This window comes from Protobothrops mucrosquamatus, unplaced genomic scaffold (assembly GCF_001527695.2).
Source record: "Protobothrops mucrosquamatus isolate PMUCROS unplaced genomic scaffold, P.Mucros_1.0 scaffold444, whole genome shotgun sequence".
NCBI classification, from domain to species: domain Eukaryota; kingdom Metazoa; phylum Chordata; class Lepidosauria; order Squamata; family Viperidae; genus Protobothrops; species Protobothrops mucrosquamatus.
In genome coordinates this window covers 65,361-90,907 of record NW_015386767.1, presented here as the reverse complement: position 1 = coordinate 90,907, position 25,547 = coordinate 65,361, and positions in this window count along the sequence as shown.

Sequence of the window (25,547 nt, the reverse complement as noted above, 5' to 3'; positions counted from 1 at the left end):
ACAACTTTGGAGTATGAGTTGTTCCTGAAACTGAACTGTTATATTTGCTGGAGGCAAAATTTTATTTATTTAAATTTATATGCTGCCTAACTCACTATCAAGTGACTCTGGCCAGCTTAAGGTTTCCTGCAAGGAGGCTGTGCCCTTTATGGACTTAGCCTGGTTCAGCAGATGTGGCCTTCCCTTCTGAGACATAATTTGCCTCTGCTCCAGGCTAGATGGCAATAATGCATTATGAATAGGGTTCACTCTGAAGATGGGTGCAAAACCTGCAGTAAGCTCGGTATACATCAGCTACACATTAAGAAAGTTTCTGTATGACATATTTTTATGCTGTTCTTATAAATTTGCTATGTATGGCCCCACTATTTGCAGAAATTATGATACCTATAGCAGAATGTAGACTTTTGCCCTTTCGTGATGCAGCCCTTTGCAGACCTGCTGCAAATGCTAAAAGTGCTGTTATCCTGAAAAATAAGAACTTTCTTTCTCCCCAGTGCCCCAGTGACAGTGGTCATGCACATTAATTGGGCTCCTCCCATTTCTGAGGATGGATGTTCTCTGATTAGAGTGACTACATGCCAATCGCGCAGCCCAGCCTCTCTCTTTATTTTGATCAATTAGGGAAAAGTCAGACATGCCTATATGCTGGCTTGAAATATTTACTGTTCCTGAAAATAGACTGCACCAGAAAAATTAATTCATAAATATAATACCTTCATTTATTTGCTTAGATTGTCTTTTGGGAATTTCATGCCATTCTGATAACTGATCAGAATCAAGATGTGATTGATAAATTGAAACCCAGAAGAATCTTCACAATCATTGCACTTTAGTTGTCCCAGAATAAAGCTGTGAAGACAGGCACAAACTTCATTATGGATACAAGGTAGAAATTTGGGCCTCAAGGCAGTGCAAATCATACTGGCGTATTTTTCATCCAACTCAAGGCCTGAAAAAATGCATTCTAAAATGCAGTAGAAGCGAAGAAGTATGATGCTATTTGGGGATGACCTTGGAAGATAGGAGGGAGACTGTTGCCTAGGCTGCAGATCTTCCTCCTGTCTCCCAAGGTCATTCCTGCATTCATCATAGGCAACCCATAGAGACGAACATGGAGTGGCTTCCCTTCTTCCTCAGTGAATTCTAGGGTGACATGCTAACATCATGCACAATGTGTTTCGGATCTACAAATGGCGAGGGAAATGTGGAAGAAAAATCAAAGTAATGTGCATTAGGAATGATGTATACAGCAGAACTTTATAACTTATTTTTATATATTAGGAATTTTATAGGTTTTTGTACCCTGATAGCTGGATTAAAAGGAAGATTCTATAAAAAAATAAACAGCTATAATAAGAGGGGATAATTTATACCAGGGGTAGTCAACCTTGGCTCTTTTATGACTCGTGGACTTCAACTCCCAGAATTCCTGAGCCAGCCAGCTAAGCTGGCTCAGGAATTCTGGGAATTGAAGTCCACGAGTCATAAAAGAGCCAAGGTTGACTACCCCTGATTTATACCAATATACAATATATGTGAAAAGCTTCAGTTGCAGTTTTATATCTTTCAACTTGCTATAAAAGGAATAAAATCAAGCAGACTTTTTTCTCAGTCACTAGATAGTTTCATGCCCAAAGTGCATAGTCTAGGAAAATTTGCTAAATATAGCTGAGGAACCAGGCTGCAGCAGGTGAAACCAAGACTAAAACGGAGGGAGAGGATTTCCCATGGTCTCTGCCAGCTTCCCACAAAGAAAGTTAATGGGGAAGGCAGCAGGAAGTCAGAAGTCGCTCCTGCTCTCACTGCTCTTTTGCCTGCCCGTGTTCATTCTTTTTCTCTGTTTAGATAAGAAAATATCTCTGAAATGATGACCCAGTGAAGCACAGATTGGCTAGTACATAACAATCTGGGATTAAATCCCACTGAATTAAATACATAGGGCATGCTTTGAGAATGCATGTATAGAATTACACTTTTTCTGAACTGCAACACAATTCTACTCATGTCTATTCAAAAACTCCCAGTGAATTTTACTTCCAAGTAAGTAAGTAACGGATTTCAGGCTTAGTGAAGTGGTCTCATGAACAGTATTAGACAACAGTATAAATAAGAAATTAGCACATACTTATATTTTCTAAATCAGATCTATTATGTAGGTATTCACAATATCAGAGAAACTAGAAAAAAGAGCTGAAGAATTTAAGTGAATGGTAGGCTAGAGCAGGGCTTTTCAACCAGTGGTACGGGTACCACCTGTGGTACATTGGCACCTGGCAGGTGGTACACCACCATCCTAGAAAAGTAGCGGGGAGGGGAATGAGCTGAACCGGTGGCAGCACCGCACAAGCCTGAGCAAGAGACGGCTGGAGCTGCAGGGCTGTCAGGGCTCAGCGGAAGCGTCAGAATCAGTGCCAGGCTCCAGCTGGAGCTTGGCGCTGATCCTGGCGCTTCTGCTGAGCCCAGAAGAAGTGCCGATCAGCTGGAATGTTGCAGCATCTCCAGGGGTCTTGTGATTTACATTCAGATGCTTGGCAACTGATTCATATTTATGACGGTCACAGTGTCCCAGGGTCATGTGACGTGACCAAAACCTGCTGCAACCACCCAGCAAATGGGGGGGGGAATAAAAACCAAACACTCCCCCCCACCCTACCCCCGCTGCCAATCCTCAACAGAAATGCTCACAACAATGAAAACCTGGGACAGGAGGAAGAGCACTGCTGGGTGGGCAGGCAGGTGTCTTGCTCGGCTGTGGCTTGGGGGGCATTTTTTTCAGGGCCATTGTAACTTCAAACACTCACTAAGCGAACTGTTGTAAGTTGAGGACTACCTGTACTTTATCACTTTTTTCCTTTTTTGGGGGTCATCAAGTTTTTGACACCTTGCTAGGCAACTGGTGATACTCGGATGTTGCCATATCCTAAAAGTGGTACAATGGGTGAAAAGGTTGAAAAGCCCTGGGCTAGAGAACTATTGTTATGTTGAAGTAAAATCACGTGCCAGAGATCTGAGTCAGCCGTTTTTGAGCCAGAACATAATTGATCTAGTAAGACAGTGACACAGCAGAAATAAAAGGATAAATATAGGTAGCTAAACTTTAAAGCTTTGTGTTTTCCAAATTGTATTTAGTTGCCCATTTCAGTTTTATAAGTTGTTGGCAGCAAAGAAGGCACCCTAAGAGAAAATTAAAACAAAGCTGTAAACAGTGTGCTTTGGGAATGCCACATAAAATCTGAGGCTATTTCTAGGACTTGATTTTTCATTTTTCAGACTTTACATTGATCGGTGAACCTCAGGTTTCAGCAAAAGCTGAAGGCAATCCAATGCATCTAAATTCAGAAAGGATTTGAACTGTGCTGAAATGACATAATTCATGAATGTTATGGAATTTCACAGTTATTCTAAACATGTAGGGCCTTCAGAACTAGGTTGCATCTCTTTGCTGCTGCTAAGGCGGTCATCTGCATTTTTGAAGCTCACTTCTAGTAGCTCTCCACAAGTAATAATTATGTCTTATGGATTGTTATGTATGCTGAAGCTGCTAAAAAAACAACTGAAAGGTATTTGGTTTCTAACTTCCCCCTTCTTAATACCTTGATCTATTTGCCATATTTCTAAATATTTAACCCCCCTTAAAAACTGTACTGAAAATGTTTACATTATATGTATGCTGCTTCCATATTATATATATGGATACTATTCTTGATTGAATTTTGTTGCACTTCTGTTGTGAATATGTGCTGTTAATCTTGCCATTTGTATATGCGTTCTAATATTGGTCTTGTATAAGCATTTCAAATTCTGCCATTTTTCTTAATGTCCTTCCCTTATTCTTATGATCAGATTTTATCTTTCCAACAGCTTGTAAATACATCAAGCATGATATCTTCCAGCCTCCATTGAACAATTCTTGCTGTGTCTTTAGTCAATTCATTGAGTCTGAGTGGTAGACTAGGATTACATTTTTCTTACTGTAATTATCTCCAGTATGAAAAGGATTTGAAGGAAAGGCTCACATTAAAATGCCTTTTGGATTTTTCCAAATGTACAGTATTTTATGGACATTTAAAGGCTGTTACTAAAGTTGATGCTGGTATATTGCATGAATAAAAATAGACTTGAAATCTTATATTTGTCAATATCTTATATTGACAAATAAACAGTTAACAATATTAAGTAAAGTGCTTATGATCTTAAAAAGAGACTTCAAAATTGTTTTTCATATTTATTGGACATCTTAGAGAATATTTAGGAGTAGTTGGCTGACAACTACTGGAAGTGTAAAATGACGAAGAGCATACTTACATATATACTTACATATATGATAGGATGTTATTGATCAGTTTTATTTTAATACTCATACGTTGTCAAAATAATTTGGGGAAGAGAAATGGAGTTTAAAAATATTAACTACAATGTTGAATAACATACCCCATATTTGGAAGTTATTAATATTCAAAAAAATTGATTCCTTAGAATGGACTAAGAATATTCTTCTTTTACAGTAGAAAGACAGCACCAGCCTGAACTCACGAAATTGATGAAGTGAGATTCTGCTCATAAAAAGCTCTCTAGCAATGGATTAGAAAACTGACCAATATTATTCCAGGTGGTCAAAGTTTAATACTGTCAGTTTGTAAGCACCAGACAATGTATTCTTGTTTGTTTCTTTTTTCCTTCTATTATCCTTTTTCTTTTTGTTTATTCTTTCTGTTTGCTTTTGCTCTGCTACATTAAACTAAATAAAGCCTATGAAACAAAAGATTCTTAAATGTGATTCTGCAACCTATAATTTGTAAGCAGGAGCACACAGCCCTTGGTAAACACACATCATTTGAAAAAACAACCTAAGAAAATATTATCCCTTTAACAAAGCAGCTGCAGCTGTTTTTGCAGACAACTTGATAGCACTGACCATACACCTCTCAAAGAGGTCTCATTTGATAAATCAAGTGCTGCAGAGAACAGTAGGACAAACAGCACAGCAGTTAAAAGGAAGGAAAATACTTAGTTCCTGAAGAATCTAAGATGACCACTCCTTGCCTGTTTTCACAAACAGCAGTAACAAGAGAGTCTTAGCAATCAAAATAATGTGAGCCAGATCTGGCCAAGGAAAAAGCCATGCTTTGACATTGGTGGGCTGTTGTCACTGTTGCAACCTGTCAGCTGCCAAAAAAAGGAGACCCTGAGGAACTGGGCTGAGCAGACAGGCAAGAAATGGCTTGGAGGCTGGGGAATTGGGCTGAGGTGCCTGGATGGTGGGAGCAGGCTGTTGAAACGGCAGGGCTCTGAGGGGAAAAAAATATGCTTGTCACTGACAAATCTTGGTCTTTTTTTTTCCAACTCCCTTTGCCTCCTGTCCATCAGCCCCACTCCTGGAAAGAAGTCCACCTCCCCCATGCTGAAGCTAGGAGAGGGCTGCATGTCTCTGGCCTGGGTCCCTGACAAAAGCACTGCCTGAGGACATTTTGTATTTCTCTTGGAAGCTGCAGTCCTAAGAGGCTTGGGGGGGGGGGGCTTCACCATTGTCTTTCAACAAATCTGTCTGCTGGCAAAACCAGGGGAAGAAATGCATAGGTGGAGGAGAATTACAATTTGTAGGTTCCAAATATATAAGAACTGGGCAAAGAGAGAGAAAAGGAGAACTCAGAATTCTAAACCTTGAGAGTATTTTATGATTCTGAGACTTGGACTACCCTCTGGTATCAACAGAATTCAGCATATACAATTCCTCACTTTTAGTTTTAAAGAAAGCTACTAATCCTTAAGCTTTGGTGGGGGAAAATAGTAGGACATATAGTAGTCAAGAGTTAGGACTTTACCAGTACTTGTCTCTGTTAACTGGCTGCTTAGAATGCCTGATTTTGTGTGTGTGTGAGAGAGAGAGAGGGGGGGGGCTTTTTAAACAAATGAACCACTGCAGGTTTTTTTAAAATATATAATGTCTTAAATGCATGCTTCTCTGGAGAAAATAGAATTCCAATTCAGTTGGCACAATAAATACCAAGTATAATCATATTACTGAGAAGGAAGCAAGCAGAGAATGGTCATTACTTTGAATAGATGCATTCAGAGCACACAAACAAGGGCTTAGTTTAGACCTTTGTTAAATAGTGTGGCAAAATTGATAATAAGAGGGAATAACATGGTCTATCGGAGCTAATCTTTATATTGAGGCTTCTAAAAGATTTTGGGCTTTACTTTTGGTCATCTCTGTTTCATATTTCCAAACATCAGCATTAGAGATGTACGTATTCTGTCATTTACCAGGTCCCCAAACCAGTACCTTGTTCATTTTAGTCTCACATGCTTCCGCTGGCATTCCCAGAACCCTGCACAGTATGCAGAATCAGGGCTCTTCCTGAAAATTTGCCAGATTCATTCTTCTTTGCTGCAGCCCATCCTATGTTGCTGAGAAAGGCCCTTGAGGGCTCATAATTGGGGGAGGGCTCATAAAAATGAATATTTGGGACATCTAGAGGACCAGAACAATTTTCGTACAACAGCATCACTTTTCTCCATTCTCTCTAGCATGACTCATCAGTAAGGAAAGAAGAAAATAACAGCATATTTTTGTAATGCAAAGTATTTGGTTTTGGGTGGGCTAATATTTAGATGGATTTTTGCTTTTTAAAAAACCTTCTCATGGTGGAAGAGAAGTGCTGTGGGGCGGATGACACCAAGCTGGCAGGAATAGCCAACACTCCAGAAGACAGGCTTAAGATACAGGAGGACCTGGACAGACTTGAACACTGGGCGCTATCTAACAAAATGAAATTCAATGGTGAAAAAAATAAGGTTCTACATTTAGGCAAGAAAAACCAAATGTACAGATATAGTATAGGGGGTACCTTGCTCAATAGTAGTAACTGTGAGAGGGATCTCGGAGTCCTAGTGGACAATCACTTAAATATGAACCAGCAGTGTGCTGCAGCTGCCAAAAAAGCCAACACAGTGCTGGACTGCATTAACAGAGGGATAGAATCAAGATCACGTGAAGTATTAATACCACTTTACAATGCCTTGATAAGGCCACACTTGGAATATTGCATCCAGTTTTGGTCACCACGATGTAAAAAAGATGTTGAGTACAGAGAAGAGCAACAAAAGATGATTAGGGGACTGGAGGCTAAAACATGAGGAACGGTTGCTGGAATTGGGTATGTCTAGTTTAACAAAGAGAAGGACGAGGGGAGACATGATAGCAGTGTTCCAATATCTCAGGGGCTGCCACAAAGAAGAGGGAGTCAAGCTATTTTCCAAGACACCTAAAGGCAGGACAAGAAGCAACGGATGGAAACTAATTGAGAGAAGCAACCTTGAACTAAGGAGAAACTTCCTGACAGTTAGAACAATTAATCAGTGGAACAACCTGCCTCCAGAAGCGGTGAATGCTCCAACACTGGAAGTTTTTAAGAAGAGACTGGACAGCCATCTGTCCGAAATGGTATAGGGTTTCCTGCCTGCCTGAGCAGGGGGTTGGACTCGATGACTCCAAGGTCCCTTCCAACTATTATTATTATTACTATTATTATTATTATTATTATTATTATTATTATTATTATTGTTGTTGTTGTTGTTGTTGTTGTTGTTGTTGTTGTTGTGTTGTTTTGTTATATTATTATTATTATTATTATTATTATTATTATTATTATTATTATTATTATTATTTTGTTCTTCCCATTTGGCGCAGGTCTGTTTTTACGTCTTTATGGATCCACCTACTTGTCCTTCTCATTCTAAAGCAACAAGGTAGGTCACTTCCTCATTAAAGAGCTCACAACTGTTTCTTAGAATATCCAAAAGTTGCAATTATTCAAGCAAATTGATGGGAACTTTACTAAAAATGCATTGGCTACTTCCAGGTGAAAGCAGGTGGCCAAGTCAGGGTACTGCGTTGGCCTACTGGGTCTCCTAGGAAATTGGTCCATTCCAAGCCACAATGGAGGAGAGTCCTGGAGGGCTAGAAAGGAATGTTGGCAAGCTCCTTCTGTAACTTAGAGGAAGATACTTTAAAGAGTTACTATAAGGTGAAAAACACTGAGCAGCTGTTAAAGTAATTACGCCTAGCTTTGAGGGCCTTTTTAATGGGATGAGGCATAGCAATGTGTATATATACACACATACAAACGCATACACAAAACACCCTTAGAATACGTTTTTGACATAAATATCAAAATCAACTCAGACATCAAGATTTTTACCAGATGGCAATATTTTATTTTAGTTATTTTATTTTATTATATTTAACTAATTTATTTATACAATAACAACACTGTCTTCTATCATGAAGCATTAGATGATGTATTATACTACTTACAGCACATTCTTTGTGACAGAGATGCCTTTGTCTACCTATCTCTAATAATGTGCAACATGAGGGCTGGGCTTATGTAGCCAAGATGGTGCTATCAACTCATGAAAAGAAGATCTCAGCAGACATGAGGAATTCTCAGTTTTTTTTACAGAAGCAGAACAAATTAGATCAAGTTTGGAAACTTGGCCTTCCCCAGTTATTCAATCCCTGATCCCAAATGCAATTTGTTCTCTTATGGATTCAAAGAAGTTCTGTGTCTCGCTACCTGAGCCCAGCCCTGCCCTTACCACAGATATGCCTCAGCAAACAGGCCCATGATGCAATCCAAGCTGGAAATGAATCAGAATCCCCAAGGAAAATGTTTGTGACTCATGCTTCTGAGGACTCTTTTCTTCGTCATTCTCCAAAGATTTAGACTAGAATGATGCCATGGAGTCATTACTGCATAGAAGGAGTAATTCCAAATTGGATCAGTGCAGCCTCATTTCTCCCACAATCTTCTGCTTAGGAAGAATATCTTTCTCAGCTTCTGGCTACTGATTACTTAGCATTGTGATCGTGAAAATGATATTTTTGATGTGGACTTAAAAGCACCTATTTGCCTGTTGGTATATTAAGAAAAGGCCCGTGTATATATTGTAATCAGTTGAGATAGCAACAGTCAGAACCCAACTTACAAGGTCTGCCTTTGTAAAGGAAGCCTAGATTGCAAGGATGTTCAGTGTTTATCTGGTGACTGACAGCAATTGAGCCAGTTGTTCACATGCACACAGCAGCTGGATGAATCTAGTCCTTCTAACCCCCAAACCTGGCAGCTGTAGAGAGAAGTCTCCTTTTCTGTCTTGAGCTGTGTTTCTCAAACTTGATAATTTTAAGATACGTGGACCCCAGTATGCCTAGAGCAACCTCCCACCTCAATGAGGTTAGGAGGCTCAAAATAACTCCAGTTTTGGACTCACTTGATGTTCAGACTTGCTTTTCATGTCAGATAAAGCGACGTTACGACAGACTGTCAAATTTGCATTGAGGAATACACTTGGAAAAATAAATCCTGCTGCCTCATGTGTATAGAGTCCACATGCTTATTGTTTTCAGTTTTCACGCTACCCATCCACAGTCTAGCGTTGTTCTACTTGCTGCAGGAAGAGAAAATAATGCCAGAAAATCAAGCCAGCAGCTGTTGTACAGAGATAACCATTATTAAACTATTCCCGGAGCAGCCGTTTTGTTAGGAACTTCAATTTGCTACTTCCTACCCTTCTGGATGTCCCATGTCCACCATTTCTAGGTTTCAGAAAAACCTCCTTCTTGCCAGCATCCTCCTACAGTGGAAAAGGGACTGCATTCATCTGAGCTGAATGGGCTGCTGCCTCTCAGAGGGCAGTTGCAGGAGCTTTTATTTAGAGTGTAACCAGAGAGGCCTTGTCATCAAATGACAGCAGGCTCAGGTTTCTTTGTTTGCTTGTTAGAGACCACATGTTAGTCACCTCTGATCTGTGAAGACCTTCTAGAAAACATCCTTTCTTCCCCACTGTGGGAATTTATTCCTCTTCAAATTTTACTTACGGTTTTTTAAAGAGGTCTCTCTGCATTCAAATTAGCATATGAAAAGTCAGTGGGAAACATTTACTCTTATTTTTTTCTTTGTGTTTGTGATAAATATTCTCTTTCTAGGTGAAGTCCGTTGCACTCCAGAAGACAGATTTAATAAGAAGTGACTTTCTAAACATTGAAAATACAGTCTCAATGTCCTCTGAAAGGTTTACTTATGATTTATACACAATGTGCATGTAGCCTTAGATCAGCAATATATGTATTATTTATTTCTTTGTGTATTCTCTTAATTTTACCTACTGGTTCAAACTCTAGTCAGCCGCTGCCCAACCTAAAAGCATTGGCTGGGTGGGTTTTGAAGGAACATATGTTATCATCTGAAGTGAAATAAAAGGCTCCAAATATACACCATTGCCACTGGTGCTGGCAAATAATCTTCTCTCTTCAAAGAGGGTACCATGTCCTAGATCCTCACATTAGAAGGATGTTTTTTTCCCATCATAATCCCACCCAGCAATTCTCAGTGTTTCTGAAAGAGAATCAGACAGACAGGATTTGTTTCCCTTCAGCTCATCTGATTCAGGACCCAAGACTAGCAACAATGATCCCCATTGGCACAAAAGGAACATGCACACATAAACCTTTTAGGAATGATATCAATGGAGAGGCTACAACCTTGAACATTTTTTATGCAAAAATAAGACAAGAGTTCCTATAAAAGAAGAATCCATTGTGTTTACTGAATCCAGTTGTTTGGTTTGTCTGTACCAATGCTTAATTATATGCAAAATGTTTTTTTCCCCATCTGTACCCCAAACACAGCATACTTCATAGGGTTATTGTGAAGGTAAAATGTTTTGATCCCTCCATCCACTTACTGAGTGTAAAGGCAAAAACACCAATGAATATAGCAAACATCAACATACATGTGTAAATGGGTGCCTCCAGGGCACTAGGATACTGGAATTATGAAACTAAGTGCTGTGATCAGTATAAATGGTGAGTTCCAAAACCATGCAGTGAACAGTGAGCAACAAGGCCAGAGTGGTTATGATTTCCCCATCCATCAGAGGATCAATCCAATAACTTCTGCTCAATCCACATGATTGTGCTATTAAGCTGCCATTAGAGAGGTTGTGTAGCAGAATACGGTTGGTTCGATGGGCAAATATTAGCAGCTTAGGAAAGTCTTTAACAAACTGCAATCCTTCACTGGCCTTTTAAAGAGCCTAGTGTGCCCCTTAAAAAGCAGCTGTGGCTGTAGCCAATACAACTTTGAAACCTTGACCTATTGCTTTACTACCGCAGGTGCTTTTGGTCCAAAATTAATCACAGCAGGGGCTCAATCAATCTGTTAGATCGATAGATGCCATTTAGGCTGCTTCTTCCTGGGGCTGTCCCTAGGGAAGCTTAAGGGACCTTTGACCTTTTTGTTGGGGCCTGTTATGATGGAGAAGATCAGAAATTCAATAAGGATGTTTTAGCTGGTCAATGACTCCTTACAACCTTCATTTTACCACTAATTTAGGACTAAATCTGCCCCTGAAAAATACACCTGTACAACTGGAGATTCTCTCTTCTAATTTAGTTTGGTGTTCATTAACTTTAGTTACTGGTAGAAAATATCCAGAATTTGTTTCATCTATGCAGGAATAAGGAATCTGTGATAAAAAGCTATTACACTCAAACTTGAGCCAGTCTTCCTCATGAATTATATAAGATGCAAACAGATGTTGTGTCACTGGCTGAATTCAGCTGCTCACTCCTTGATTCCCATTGCCTCCAAAGGGCAATGAAAAGGAACAGGTGACCAGCTTCTTGCTCCTGCTGCTCTTTTGGACTGAAGCTAAAGCATTATTTGGGCCCATCCTCCAAGTCCAGCTACGCAGTCTTCCATTCCCTTCCATATGCAAGTCCCATTGTCTCTCTGATGCCCCTGCATTTTTCATGAGCTGTCACATTATCTAGCCACTGCCCCCCCCATCAAAATCACAGCAAAAGCAGCACATCTAGAGGTTGTGGCCATCCTAGAGTCACTAGATCACTCCTTTCGTGTTTAGCATCTCATTATTACCATTGATTTCGGTGTACCTATTTTTGCAACTGCAGACATAAATATCAGTTTCTGATGTCTAATAAAAAAGCATGCTATTCTATCTGTCTACTAAATACTACAGGCTCAGTGGAATATGAAGTAGCCTTTCTCAACAGGAAGTATAAGAAAGGAGAAAGAGTACAGTGATTCCAAAATACAAGCAATTAATCCATAGGGAGCACAGATTTGTATAACTGAGTATAATATTATATAACATCAATGTTTCCAAAATGGGATTTTTGTAAACAAGCTACTTTTGCTTACATATCACTTGGTTAAAACCTTGTTCCTACTCTTGAGAAACAGAAAAGCCAAAGATAAAAAGCTTTGTGTACACTGTTTCCATTTATTGCCGGAAATCCTTCTTAGGAACACATGTTGTAACTTTATGCAACGAGTTTCTGATAGATTTCTTTTGACATACAAGGCACAAGAGCTTCAAATGCCTCTTTCCAACATGAACATTATGCACTGATTATGTCTTTATTACAGAACTCTTCATTGCTTCATGTTCCTTCCAGATGCTTTTAAAAGATGGTCCAGCTTGTTAGATGCTGATCCATTCCCAAAGGACAGGTGGGTTTTTTAACTGTACCTATATGGTAAATAATTGATACCTGCCATATGTTACAATCTTATCCTCCTCTCTTCCAGTTCTCTTGCATGGCATTTTTTTTTTTTTCTGCTTCACCCCAATTGCTACCTCTATTTTTTCCCCTTATAGATTTATTCTGGTTCACTTCTGGTTCTTTTGTCCTGATGGACCAGCAACTAATTGTCTTAAATCTAGAGTTCAGTGAGGCTGCAGCAGAATTTATTTGAATAAAAATGGGATTAAAACCTTAGGTTGCAGGTAATTTCCCTGTTTCTTTAAACTGTAGGAGAGTGCAATACTTGTTTTAATAAACAAGCTTTTACCTGGCATTCCCTTTTGGATCCTTGTTTTCTCCATTGGGGAAGTTGCATATTTGACAGATTTCCCATAGGTGGAACCCCACAACTATATTAAATATAAATGTTTTAATTTTATTTAATACTAAATAGCAGTAAGGATACTAACAAGTTATTTGCTTATAACTAAGGCAATAAAAATGCAAATTTTCAAACTTTTAAATGTATTTTTAATAAATTTGTTATAAGAGAAAAATGCAAATACACAAAAAATATGAAAATTAAAGTTGGGGAATATAGCATGATAGCTAGATAGGAAAGCTCCATAGTGCCCTCTTTTCTTAGAGTCTTAAGTATGGGCTTATTTTGCATAATTGTTAATCCAGGCCTATTCTATTTTCAGATGTAAATTAAATGCAGAGGGAAACCCTGATTGTCCTGATTCTGCGCATTATTGTCACAACAGATCCAAAGTAAGAGCAAGTGCAATTTGGTAGTTAAGGTGTTGGACTGGCATTGAAGAGACCCAGGTTCTAATCTGCCTTCTAATCTGTTTGAATTTTGCCCCACAGAAATTCTCTTTAGGATAGTCCCTCTCATGCAGCCCAACCTACATCACAGGGTTATTTGGGGGGGAGGATCAGGAATGCTATCTATAGCACTTTGAGCTCCTGAATGAAAAACTGGATATCAGTCAATCAAACAGAGTTCATTGTAAAGATCTACTGTTGGAAAAGACTTTGGGATGGGAATGTTCCATTTTGGACATTGCTTGGTTCAGTTGTTTAAGGAATACTTAAGGAATCAGAATGGTGCTTTTTTTTTTTTTAAGAGCAGGTTTTTTTCCTGAGCCTCATAACCTGAATTCATTATTTTTCTGCTCCATACTTTGGTATTCTCATCCTTTCCAGCAAAGGAAATGCAACATTTGCTCAGATGGTTCCTTGGGGCAAAGCTCCTCCTTGCCTAGTGCCTGCAAACACAAATGGATAGGGGAGGGGGGATTTATTTCTTCAGCTAATACAAACTGGCTGCTTAAAGCATTCTATGGGGCTCGGGCACCAATTGTTCCCTATCCTAGGATGTAGCCTATCAAACTTTGTTCCATGACCACATCCAAATGCCCAAAGTACTTTTAGACAAGCTAACACACCCCGTTCTCCTGCAGTCCAGTTGTCCAGGTGGCTCAGCTGCATCACACGTCTGTTATTTTCTTCTGAGGAAGACTTCTCCTGCAAGACTAAGAGTTTCATCAAAGGTCTGCATTTTAGAGATATTTAGCCATGAAGCTATTCATATACCTTTAACTGTTTGGGGGAGGAGGCACCTCTAAACTTTCTCCCCAATGTCAGACAAAGTATTATTTGGTTAGATGGTTTTGGAATTGCCCACTGTGTTCACTGAAAGTGCCCCACCTGGAAGCTGCCAGTGTATATTAGCAGAGGGGAATCCAGATTGAATGCCTTCAACACATACTGTAAGCAATCCTTGCTGCTAAATCTGAGCAGCCTGCAACTGTTTTGGCCAGCCCTGCAGGAGAAGCAGAAAAATAATAAGCAGACAAACTGGTGAGTGAGCAAACACTCGATAGTATACCCTGGTGTATGGGGGAGGGGTGATTAATCTAGTAAATAAAGGTCAGCAAACATTATCACCAGTTGACCTTCTGTGGGACACATTGACACAAGCTTTGATCACCAGTGTTAAAGGAAAGCACTTATGGAAGATATCCTGGCTAGGAGCAGACTTCCAGCTAGTGCCAGGAGAGGCAAGCAAATGGCATGGACTGAGCAGAAGCTATGACTGACCACCACCCCCCTCTGACCTTGGATGGCCAGCCAGTGCCCAAAGAGGCAAATTGGTGATGGATGTGATAGCAATGCCAGTTTGCTTCTGCCTGGAGAGTTGGACAGCTGTTGTCAAAGAGAAGTGACTCCATGGCGCGACTGACTTCTTTCTCCCGGGACACACATGCTAGACCTTTGACCAAAGGTGTCCAAGAGGAGTTGAGGACAACTGAGGCAGCGCATCCAATTCACTTTCTCCAGACATGCTCTGTCTAGGAGATCTGAAGGAGGTTTATGGCTGTCTTCCTGCACTGCATAGAACAGGAATTCTCCCCACTTCCTGCTGGAACAGCCTAACCAGCAGATCATTGGCCAGCACTGCAAGAGAAAATGCTTGACAAAGAAGGCTTTTCTTAGATTAATTCACAGCAAGAGCAAAGCAAGAAAAGGCTCAGAAGGAGACTAGTATTAAAAGTCAAGGGATCTCTATTACTTCACAAAATAGCTTTGAAGAGGTGGTTCATTCAAATCTTGCTTAAAGCAAAGTATTTCTTTGAAGCTTGGCATAGCCGTATTGTAATGCCAGCAAATTGCAGGAAAGCCCTCTGCAGAACTGAGCTACAAAGGAAAAATGAATCACCAGTACAAGCAAGATGCTAGAAACAAGAAGCTGGTGTACATACTGATGAGCAACACATTAGCATTGATCCCTGAAAACCAGGCTCTTTAATTTTCTACGTAGAAGTACTATTCTATTTCGCATTGTATGAGCAACATAAGGGGAGGGAGGAGAGGAATTTATTATGAATAAAGATCATACAGTCGTGCTTCAATAATTATTGTCCAGCTGTTCATGAGGTCTATTTGGTCAGAAAGCAAAGTAAGGATTTTATTTTTTAGAATTTTTATCCATATTATTTTTTATCCTTTATTATTTTACGACTTTATTATTTTCCAAATAATTCAAGCAGGCAAACATACCTAATATTTCTTCCGCCTCCTATTTTCTCCATAACAACACCCTGTGAGGTGAGCTGGACTGAGAGAAAATGACTGGCCCAGAGTCACCCAGCGGCTTTCATGTCTAAGGGGGGGACTAGAATTCACAGTCTCCTGATTTCTAGTCCAATACCTTAACTACTGACCAAATTGGTGCTTGTAAGTAAATAGTAATAAGTAAGGTTAAAGTGATGAATGTATCACAATACAGTCCCAAATGGCTGCTCTTGAAATATAAAAACTGAATGTCCCAGAAAAGCAAGCAAAACCAAAAACCAAAGAGAGCTGAATAAAATGCTTTGAGTGTCTATGCACTATTTAATGTAATAGTAAGTAGTAAATAGCAAGTAAATAAATAGTAAGTGGGGTTCTCTCCTCTTGTTCAGTTGAGGGTTGTTCCCATATTAGTCAATAAGCAGCACAGTTCTCCCAATGCTGTTCCCTTTGTTTCATGACCAGGGTGAAGCTTTGGTGACTTTCTGTGCTGCATCAAAATTTAATGAGACCAGATGTCTGTGGAGATTCTCAGTCATCCAGGTCATAGTTGTCTCAAAGGTGGCTTTTTTTTTCTTCAAAAGGCAACTGGATTGTCTTTTCCTCTAGGAAAAGATCTTCTTCCTCAGGAAAAAACAGTCCAGTTGGCTTTTTGAAAAAGCACCGTTGAGACACCAAAGAGACTAGATTTCTGCTTTGCCTTTTTCTACTGATGAGGTTGTTGAGCAGGTGTGCCTTGGCCTGTCACTTGTAGCAGCAGCAACACCCCTGATTTGCCCTTAATTAGTCAGTTTCTGTTCCCTGAGCAGGGTGAGAGATTTAATGGCTCATTTCTTCTGTACAATTGCATCATTTATCATCATTATTTTTAAAAGTATTTTTAATTTGTAGGACTTCAGCATTTGGTGCATGTTCAATGTAGAAATGCCATTAGTTCAAACTTCCACTATATGTTTACCTCCAGATGTGCTGGACTACCTGAGCCATTATCTCCAGCATACCTGACCAGTGTTTATTGGGCAATGGGAAATGTAGCCTGGCACATTGAGAGGGCACCAGTGTGAAAAGGCTGTTTGTAGTCTCTGCAATTAAACAGAAAAATGATTAATTTACTGCTTTAAAATAATAAGCGAATGATCCAACTACTGCCTAATTAAGTGACAGAGAAATACAGAATTCTTGCTGGCCTGGACTTAGATCTGTGAACCCCGTGGTAAGTGCTGTAGTGGAACTGGAATTTCAGAAAGGGATTTGCTCTGGGAGTCAGTGTAGAAGTTGTAAAGTGGCACAAGAACTTAACATAAGTGAGGAGTCAGGACTGCCCTGAAAACCAAACAGCTGAGAAGAAAACAGATGCCGGTCCCTCAAAGGGCTAAATCCTTTCAATGATATTTTTAAATATGTATGTTAAGTGAAGGATCAGTTAGTCACTGCCTAGGTTGACCAGTCAACCAATGATTAGTCCATCTGGAAAAAAAAAAGAAAAGAAAGTGGCCATAGAAGGCAGGGCCAACCTCCCTCACAACCACAAGAGGATTAAAGAGCGGGAGAAGAGATCAGGGACAGGATGAAAGGGGCAATCCCACAAGACAGAAGTTTATCTAGGTCAGTGGTGGCGAACCTATGGCACGGGTGCCAGAGGCAGCACTCAGAGCCCTCTCTGTGGGCATGCGTGCCATCGCTCCAGTCCTAGGCCTTCAGCTGGGTTTTATAAAACCTTTTCGCTTTAGGCCTCCACTGCCTTGTGCAAAAAAAAAAAGGTTCAATCAATTTCAACTTCTCGCAGGAAAAAACAGATCTTGCAAAGTTGGAATTGATTGATTGAATTTTTTAGTCCCACCCAGTCTGCTGTTATCACCCTAGCCACGCCCACCCAATTGGCCACACCCAGCCAATGGGCCACACCCAGCCAATTGGCCACACCCAGCCAATGGGCCACACCCACCTGGCACCCAACGATGCATAAGTGGGTTTTGGGTTGCAGTTTGGGCACTCGGTCTCTAAAAGGTTCACCATCACTGACCTAGGTGGAACATGTTTTTTCAGATCATCTCCCCTATCTGCATCAAAGCACTTGGCACTGAAGGTGGGAAAAGTTGGGAAACACCCTTCTAGAGCAGAGGATATAAAGCTTCATATATAGGTGAATGATGAGATTTAGGCATGTGAAAATATCTTCTGGAAATGGTTAGTAGACTGAAGGCACGCCCAGGGCAAGGAGGCTGTATAGATTTGCCCATTGTCTGAGTGAGTTCCCTAAAATCACACCTTGAATTTGGAAGAAGAAATAGCTAAATTTCTGGAAGTTGTCAAAAAAATCTTGACAAGGAAAATCTTCCTTAGGGTCACTTTGAGTATGAAAAACAGCTGGAGCCAGACTTACCTGTGCTAAGAATTGATCCATTAAAATCAGGGAGACTGATTACTCAGTGCTAATGTAAGTTTCATTAATTTCAGTGAGAGTACTCTAACCACGACAAAGTTATTGGACTTGGATTATTTTAGTTGTGCCATAGATTTATGTAATGAGTTAAAAATAACACTTGCCATTTCATGTTCATTTTTTCCCCAGTCTTTCCTAGCACTGAATTTGTTTTCAGCCATAGAGTGAGCTTCTGGTCTGTAAGATACTGAAAAATCATTCTTTTCCTTCCTAAACCAGATATACCTAACTTCCTATGTCATAAACAATTCTTAGAAATACTTCTACTACTGATACCAGCAGATATAAACTGATATAAATTATCCTCTCCCTGTTTGAGCTAAAAAAAAATCCTACTTTTAAGATTTATGGAGATGCTGTTGCAATGTGTGGCAGAGAGTACTATGGACCCAAATATAACATTCTTACAGAGAGATCTTAATTTAAAGGCCAGCCAAAGAAGATGAAGAAATGCAGTTCTACCTTATGAAAAAAAAATAGAGGTGTCCACAGAGAAGAAACATATGTTTTTGTGTGTTTTGAAGGTCTTCATATCAGGCATCCAGGAAATAATAAAAGGCTTAGACAAGTTTCCCTTGAGCTGACCTTTTGTGCACCAGCCGCTCTATCAGTCATACTTGGTTACTGGAGTGTCAATAATTGAACAATGGTGTGACAAGCAAAGGAGGGATCGCCAAACAAACATACCCTTCTATCTGTGCATTGCAGTGCCTCTGTTCTGAAGGAACAGGCTGAGAGAATGCATTCAGTCAGAATGCAAAAACTCGATTCTATTCCTCAAGGAACATTTGTACAACTCAGAAGGTCTGCCTTGCAATATGATAGGCAGCTGCATCTGAGCACAGTTTTTTAGCCCCGTTAAAAGAAGTTGAGCATGCTCATAAGTATGCATGCATATGCACACTTAGAGCCAGGGGTACCCAATTTTTAACGTTTCTGGGAAACTGACTTACAGTTCAGAAGTAGTACTGTAGTTCAGTTTATATTCCTTTCTGAAATTAGATTGGCCTTTATGCAACACCCCATGGATCTGTACACTTAGAAGCAGTTGATTATTCAGAGCTAATAATGACCCATTATGTTCTTACTGCAGTGCATTCTTCTAGATATAAGGAACACAAATACTGAATGTTAACAGCAGGCTACCCCATCTCCCTGTCTTTTATGAAAAATACAAACCAGACATAACCCATACAAATTTATACACAAAACAACCAATCTCATTATTTGGTCATATTTTGTAAATGAAAGGATATAATGTTGGACAACATTATTTTCATCTATATTTATGTATGCTAGAATTAATAGATGTTTGTTAATATATAAGGTAGATTAGGACAATCAGATTATTAGTAGTATTAACTGGGATACATTAATTTGTATGAATATGCCTATTTATAAATAACTAACAACCCAACAAGCCAACACCCACTTTCTTTGATTAGTCATGAAGTGAAGAACAGAATAGATCTTCTCTTGCATTTTTGTCTGTTATTCCACTTGGAGATATCCCCAAACTTGATAAATGAACAAAAAGACAAGCTCCATCAAGAGAGTATGAGTATCTGATGCCACCATTGTATCCTGCACTGCCACTTCCCCCTCTGCTTCAAGATAGAGTCACCATATCTGAGCTGCAAAGATCCAGACAGACAATAGATGGAAGCAAATGGTTAGGATTCTCTGTATCCCTTTGTTGCCATTTAGTGGCCATATAGATTTATTAGCATTTGTCTTTTTGCTTCTGACTCTAAAATGAAATATGAGGTAGAATTTTAACTATTGTGCTGTCCTAAAGTTCTACCCGGAGAACAACGGTGATTTCTTCCACTTTAAAAATCACAGGGCTATCAACTCCATTGCTGAAAGAACTGTTATGCTTGTCTTCATTTACAAGTGGATTGACAATCCTTAATATCATTGGGAATTATTGTTTAGGATTAGGATGTATTCCTAATATATCAATCCAAGTCCAGAATTATGGAACTGGAGAATTTTTATTTATTTGTTTATTCAATTTATAGGCTGCCTGTTTCCCAACTATTCTCGGCAGTTTACAATTAAAAAGTAAAACAAAATTATAAAAGACCAAAAGAATATGTTATTCATGTTGTATATAACCAATGTAATCTTTACACAAAGCAAAATGATAATGGTGATGGTGATGATGATGGAGATGATGGTGATGATGATGGTGGTGGTGGTGGTGATGATGATAATGATGATGATGATGATGATGATGATGATGATGATGATGATGAAAGCCGAGTCCTTCATTTCTAGTAGTAGCATTTTCCCAGAGATCTTTACAAAGTGTTTGAAATCTTGTGCCGGAAGTCTTTGCGTGAATCTCTGTTTCAAACTGTGAGAAAGAATGGTACCAGCAGGGTGATCAGTTACACTGGCTGGAATGTCAAGGTAGAGAAGTCTGGGTGCTTTTCTTAGGCACTGAAATCAACTGGATGACCTTGGAGCAGTTACTGCCTCTCACCCCAAATCAGCTTTAGACTTTGCAACAAGCCGCCTGATAATCAACCCCCTGCCTTACTTGCATTATGCATTTTTAGGCTTTGATGTAAGAACTAGACCAGTGCAGTGCAACACAAGCAGACCCTTGCAACTCAGCAAGACAAGCTCTTAGATGAACAACATACTACGTCTCTTATGAACCATTAGCAGGGCAATGATCATACTATCTTCTGTGGCTTTAAAACTACTAATGCTGACACTCCACTTGAGTAAAAGTGGGTAAAGTCCATTAGAAGCTGAGCAGTCATTTTTATGAAAATGTGAAGTTCTTGACCTTTATAAAACTGTCACATTTTTACAACATTATGGATCGGGCTGGACACTGGTTCCCAAAAGAGTAGAGGGCACAGAAGTGTCAGAACAATCTTTCCATTATTTTATGAGCCATCTTTCTGGGAATATTATTGTTTTATTTAAATATGCGGTTCCTGCTCCTTTTGCATTAATGAAGAAGATCATCCAAATGAAATGTGATTTCAACTCCCTAATGCAGCTATATTTTCCCTACAGACCTTTCACACCAGCATGGAGCGATCTGACATCTCCATCAATCTCCTGGCATTATTTTTGGGAACCCATACAGAGTCTGACCAGCAAAACGAAAACTGAAGTGATGTCTGAATAAGTATCCCCATCATTCTCCACATTAGTGAACTTTGTAACAGATAAAAATTCATGTTGAGTTCACACAAATGGAATCCTATCATAAGCATGCATAACAAAAAGGAAATGTCATTTCCAGAATCCCTGACGATATGTGAAACTGTTCAACTCTGGTCTCCTTAGGGAATTTTTTCAGGAAGCTTCTTTTATTTTATTCTTCAGTTGAACATTGCCAAAAAGAAGTTCATTTTCCAATGTAGATAAAATATGAATTTCAGTGGCATCTCTTCATTAGCTATACCCACCTTCTTTTATATCATTTTTCCTCTGTTTATCCCTAACCCTAACCCTAACCCTATTTTGTTATTCCTACAAAGTAATGACCCCCTGATGGCAGACTCCTTTTCTAAGGGTTCCTCAGAAAAGAAAACTCTCAAAAGGCTGCCATCAATCAAACTGAATTTTCTGACATTGTCTAAAGCTGTGTTTCTCAACTTTGTTGACTTTAAGATGGGTACTTCAACTATCAGCCTGCTGGCCGGGGAAATTCTGGGAGCTGAAGTCCATACATCTTAAGGTTGCTAACATTGAGAAACACACTCTAGTCTAGGCTGTCCAGGCAGAGAATGTTTTTAATTATTCTGGCCAGGATATTTTCCTTTAGCTAAACTCTCAGGATAACATAGAGAAGATGTGCTTTCAGTCCTGTTGTCCTTAATCTGGAAATGTCGAACCAAATGTCGAACCTGAAACAAAAGGGACACCTGTCAGTTTTGCATGTTAGGAAAGTTTTTGTGAGAAGCAATGAACAAAACTCTAGATGAGAAATGAAAAAAATGCAAAACAAGGGAAGATAAGAATCCCACACACCAACTTCCAAATAAATAAAATTATAGTAACTAAATTGGCTAATGTAATGAGTGACTAAAATCTCAGGTTTCAGTATATAGATACAGTTCATTGCAAAGAAATCTCTTTCTTGAGTGCTGTTAGCCAAGACAGCCTTCTTGTTATCTCTCTTTTTTTAACAGATTCCCTCATCTTCTATATAAATAAAAATGTAAATGTTCGTTTGTTCAAAATCTTAAATCTCTGAAAGTTCTTCACCGATTGCTTTGAAATTTTGACACAACGTTGCATTCGAATACGCGCGTGTTTTTATATACCTACTATTATATAGATGTCACACCTATGACAGGTAAAAACATGCTTTTTTTGAAAAACAGCGCCATCTGTTGGACGTAAAAGCATACCGACAAGCATTGTGAAATTAAACATATTACAAACGTGCACTTTCTCTTTTCTTTCTTTTCCATTTAACCAGACTGAGCCACAGCAACGCGTGGCCGGGTACAGCTAGTGTTTTTATATAGTGAAAAAAAGGGGGGGAGTCAATATCTTTGGGAAGAATGCCTGTTTTGCTCAGTCAAGGCTATACTGATGATGTCTAAAAACTATACTTGTGACTGAAGCCCTCTTTTTGAGAATCCTACAGTTGAATAATCAAATTGCTGCCCAGTTTTCATATATTAAGACATAAGAAAAATTATATTAGAGAAATGTTTGGGAAAATCATTTTTTTTGGTCTTTTGGAACTTCCCAGCATGGGATCAGTTTACCAGATGCCATGGGGGCATTATTATGTAATACAATAGTAAAATATAGGGCTTTTCTCCCACTTGCTCTATTACTTGCCTCCTTTCTCTCTTCCTTTTTTTAACAAAGAGAGGGGAAATATGTTGGATCTTACAATATAGCCCTTCTTATATCATGACAATTCATGGATTGAAAACTTGATGATATATGTCCCTGGAGGTTTCAGAGAAATACAAAATCACTTGTTTTCAATTTGTCCCCCACATATTTACTTTCCTTTTCACCAAGAAGGGCAACATGATTTGCTGCTGCTCATTGGATGTCAGCTTGGATCAGGGCCAAGGCTCTCACTCAGCTTGCCTGGATGCAGTAAGACTATATAATTGACCTCAGGTTCAGGTTTGCCTTCTGCCCCAGTGCTGCTGATGGCCATTTGCTGCCTTATCTAGTCTCCTGACAAGATCCTTGACAGAGTGTTGTATAAATCTCTGTGCCAGTCAAGTCATCCTGAAACAAAGAAGTATATTTCAGCCTTGAATGTCAGAGACAAGCTTGTGACACCCTATAAAACACTTTGTATATTAGAGTCTCCTCAACTTCCTTTCTGTGGACGGGGCACACAGAGAGTCTTGAGTGGTTCTCCAATATCAGTCAGAGCGATCTCCAGCCTTCCTCCAATTGCTTTGATTGATATGGTGTATTAGGACTACAGCTTCTAAAATGATTGGTCAGCGTGGCCTTTGGCATAGGTGTAGTGCAAAACACTTGGAGGACAGTAGGTTAGAAAAGACTTTGTTACAAGTTTAGGAAGAAAGTGATAGGCAGGGCACTAATCCAAGCAGCCTATCCATCTCCATTTCTCTTCCCCACAATACCAGAACAGGTGTGTTCCAAAATCACAAAAAGCACATGAATCACAAACCCCTCCCCAAAACAAAACAAACTTAAGTATTGCTTTGTATATCAGGATTCCTCAAAGTGGTCCCTATCAACCCCCTAGGGTTGATAGGACTATCCAAGGAGTCGATGTTGTTGTTCATCATACTATTAGTGAAAGGTTTATTTAATAAATTATTTGCATAAAATGAATGTTTGGAAGTTGATAAATACTTTGAAATTTCATGGAGGGGGTCAATGAGCTAAAGGATTTGGGACCCTGGTGTGGATCAACACATACATATGGATGTACTTACCCATCTCCAAATAAGAATGAAACATTCCCCATTTTCCCCCACAGATGGATTTAGACACTGATAGGGTGTCAGATGAGAGTTGAAGACCAGTGTGGCTCAGACTGCCAACCAGGAATCTTTTCTCACTTATCTAATGACATTTTAGGTGTTAGGGATGCGAGACCAGAACTGTAAAATGCTTTAAACCATGAAAAATTGTTATGGAGGTATGCACAGTTTGTGGTTTTTTTAATCTTCATGCAACACTGTGGAAACATGGCCTTCTTACTCTCTTCCGAAGAGAGCAAAAGCTGTTGCTTAGCTAATGAATCAGATGCTGATTGTTAGATAGACTAGCAAGCTAGTCTTGGAATAGTTAAAGATGAAATGGCTTTTGGTTTAGTTCACACACTTAATTTTACTATCATATTTAAACTTATGAAGTGGAAATTCTATAGACCATTGTAGCTTAATTGGCCTAATGAACAGGAGTTGCAGTCATGTACTCTGAAATAAATCCAGCTGGATAATCCATATAATCACCTCCAAATGATGGCATTATGACTTGAACAAAGTGGGATTATTTCCTGTTAATTGCCTAAAATATGATTAATTACCAGTTTCTTTTAAAATCAAATTTGTATTAATTAAAATGCAAAATAACAAAAGATTAAACATACCGATGAGTCATAAATATTCACTCTGAATTTCTTTGTAGTGCCAAGGGAGCAGCTCAGTGTATGCAATAGACTATTAACACCCTGCCTGAGAACAACTAGTAACAGAGTGTACAGGCTGTCCTGACCTCTCCTAGACATGCCTTTGATACAAGTCCCATTCATTGCTCTGACAGTATCCTTTGCAAGGTTATACCCCCATCCCATGCTTTTTTGCTCGTATTAAATGAACTCTGGGTAAAGAAAGGGATGTGATGAGAAACCTTAATTCCGTAAATGTGGAGACAGGAAGGGGCCTTAGAGCATGAGGTACAGAGCACTGGAATAGCCTGCCTAATGCTTGGATGACCGTCGGGGCTCAGCTTTAGGACACCTGGTTTTGTAAGCCTCCCCCCCCCCATATCTGTTAAAAGAGGGGACTGCTAATAGGAGGGGCCCAGGGGCATAATGTATGTTGCATGGGTATAGCTTGTTGTGTGGGGAGCCTGAAGACCGTGAAAGCTAAAGGCTTTTCTTCAAAGTCCCTGTATCAAATGGGGATGCTGACTAGGAGAGTGAAAATGAGGGGATGTCATCTCATCTCAATTGTGATAGGAAAAGTGGGGAAAGTGGGTTTGTTATGTTCATGTGATTTCCCCTTTTCAGCTCTCATACCAGGGGCTTCAGATCCTGAAGAAATGGGTGAAAAGAAAACAGTGTAAATTAATCAGTCAAACAATGATGGTATCTAGCATTCTTGTCAGCTATTGATTTTCTTTTTCAGCTGCTTTTGGCTTTTCCAAGTATCAGGGCCTTCCACAATGACTCTTGCCTTTGTGGAGTCCAAAATGTCTCAGGTTTGGTTTCATTATTAACATATCCTGTAACCAGTTTAGTTTTCCTTCATC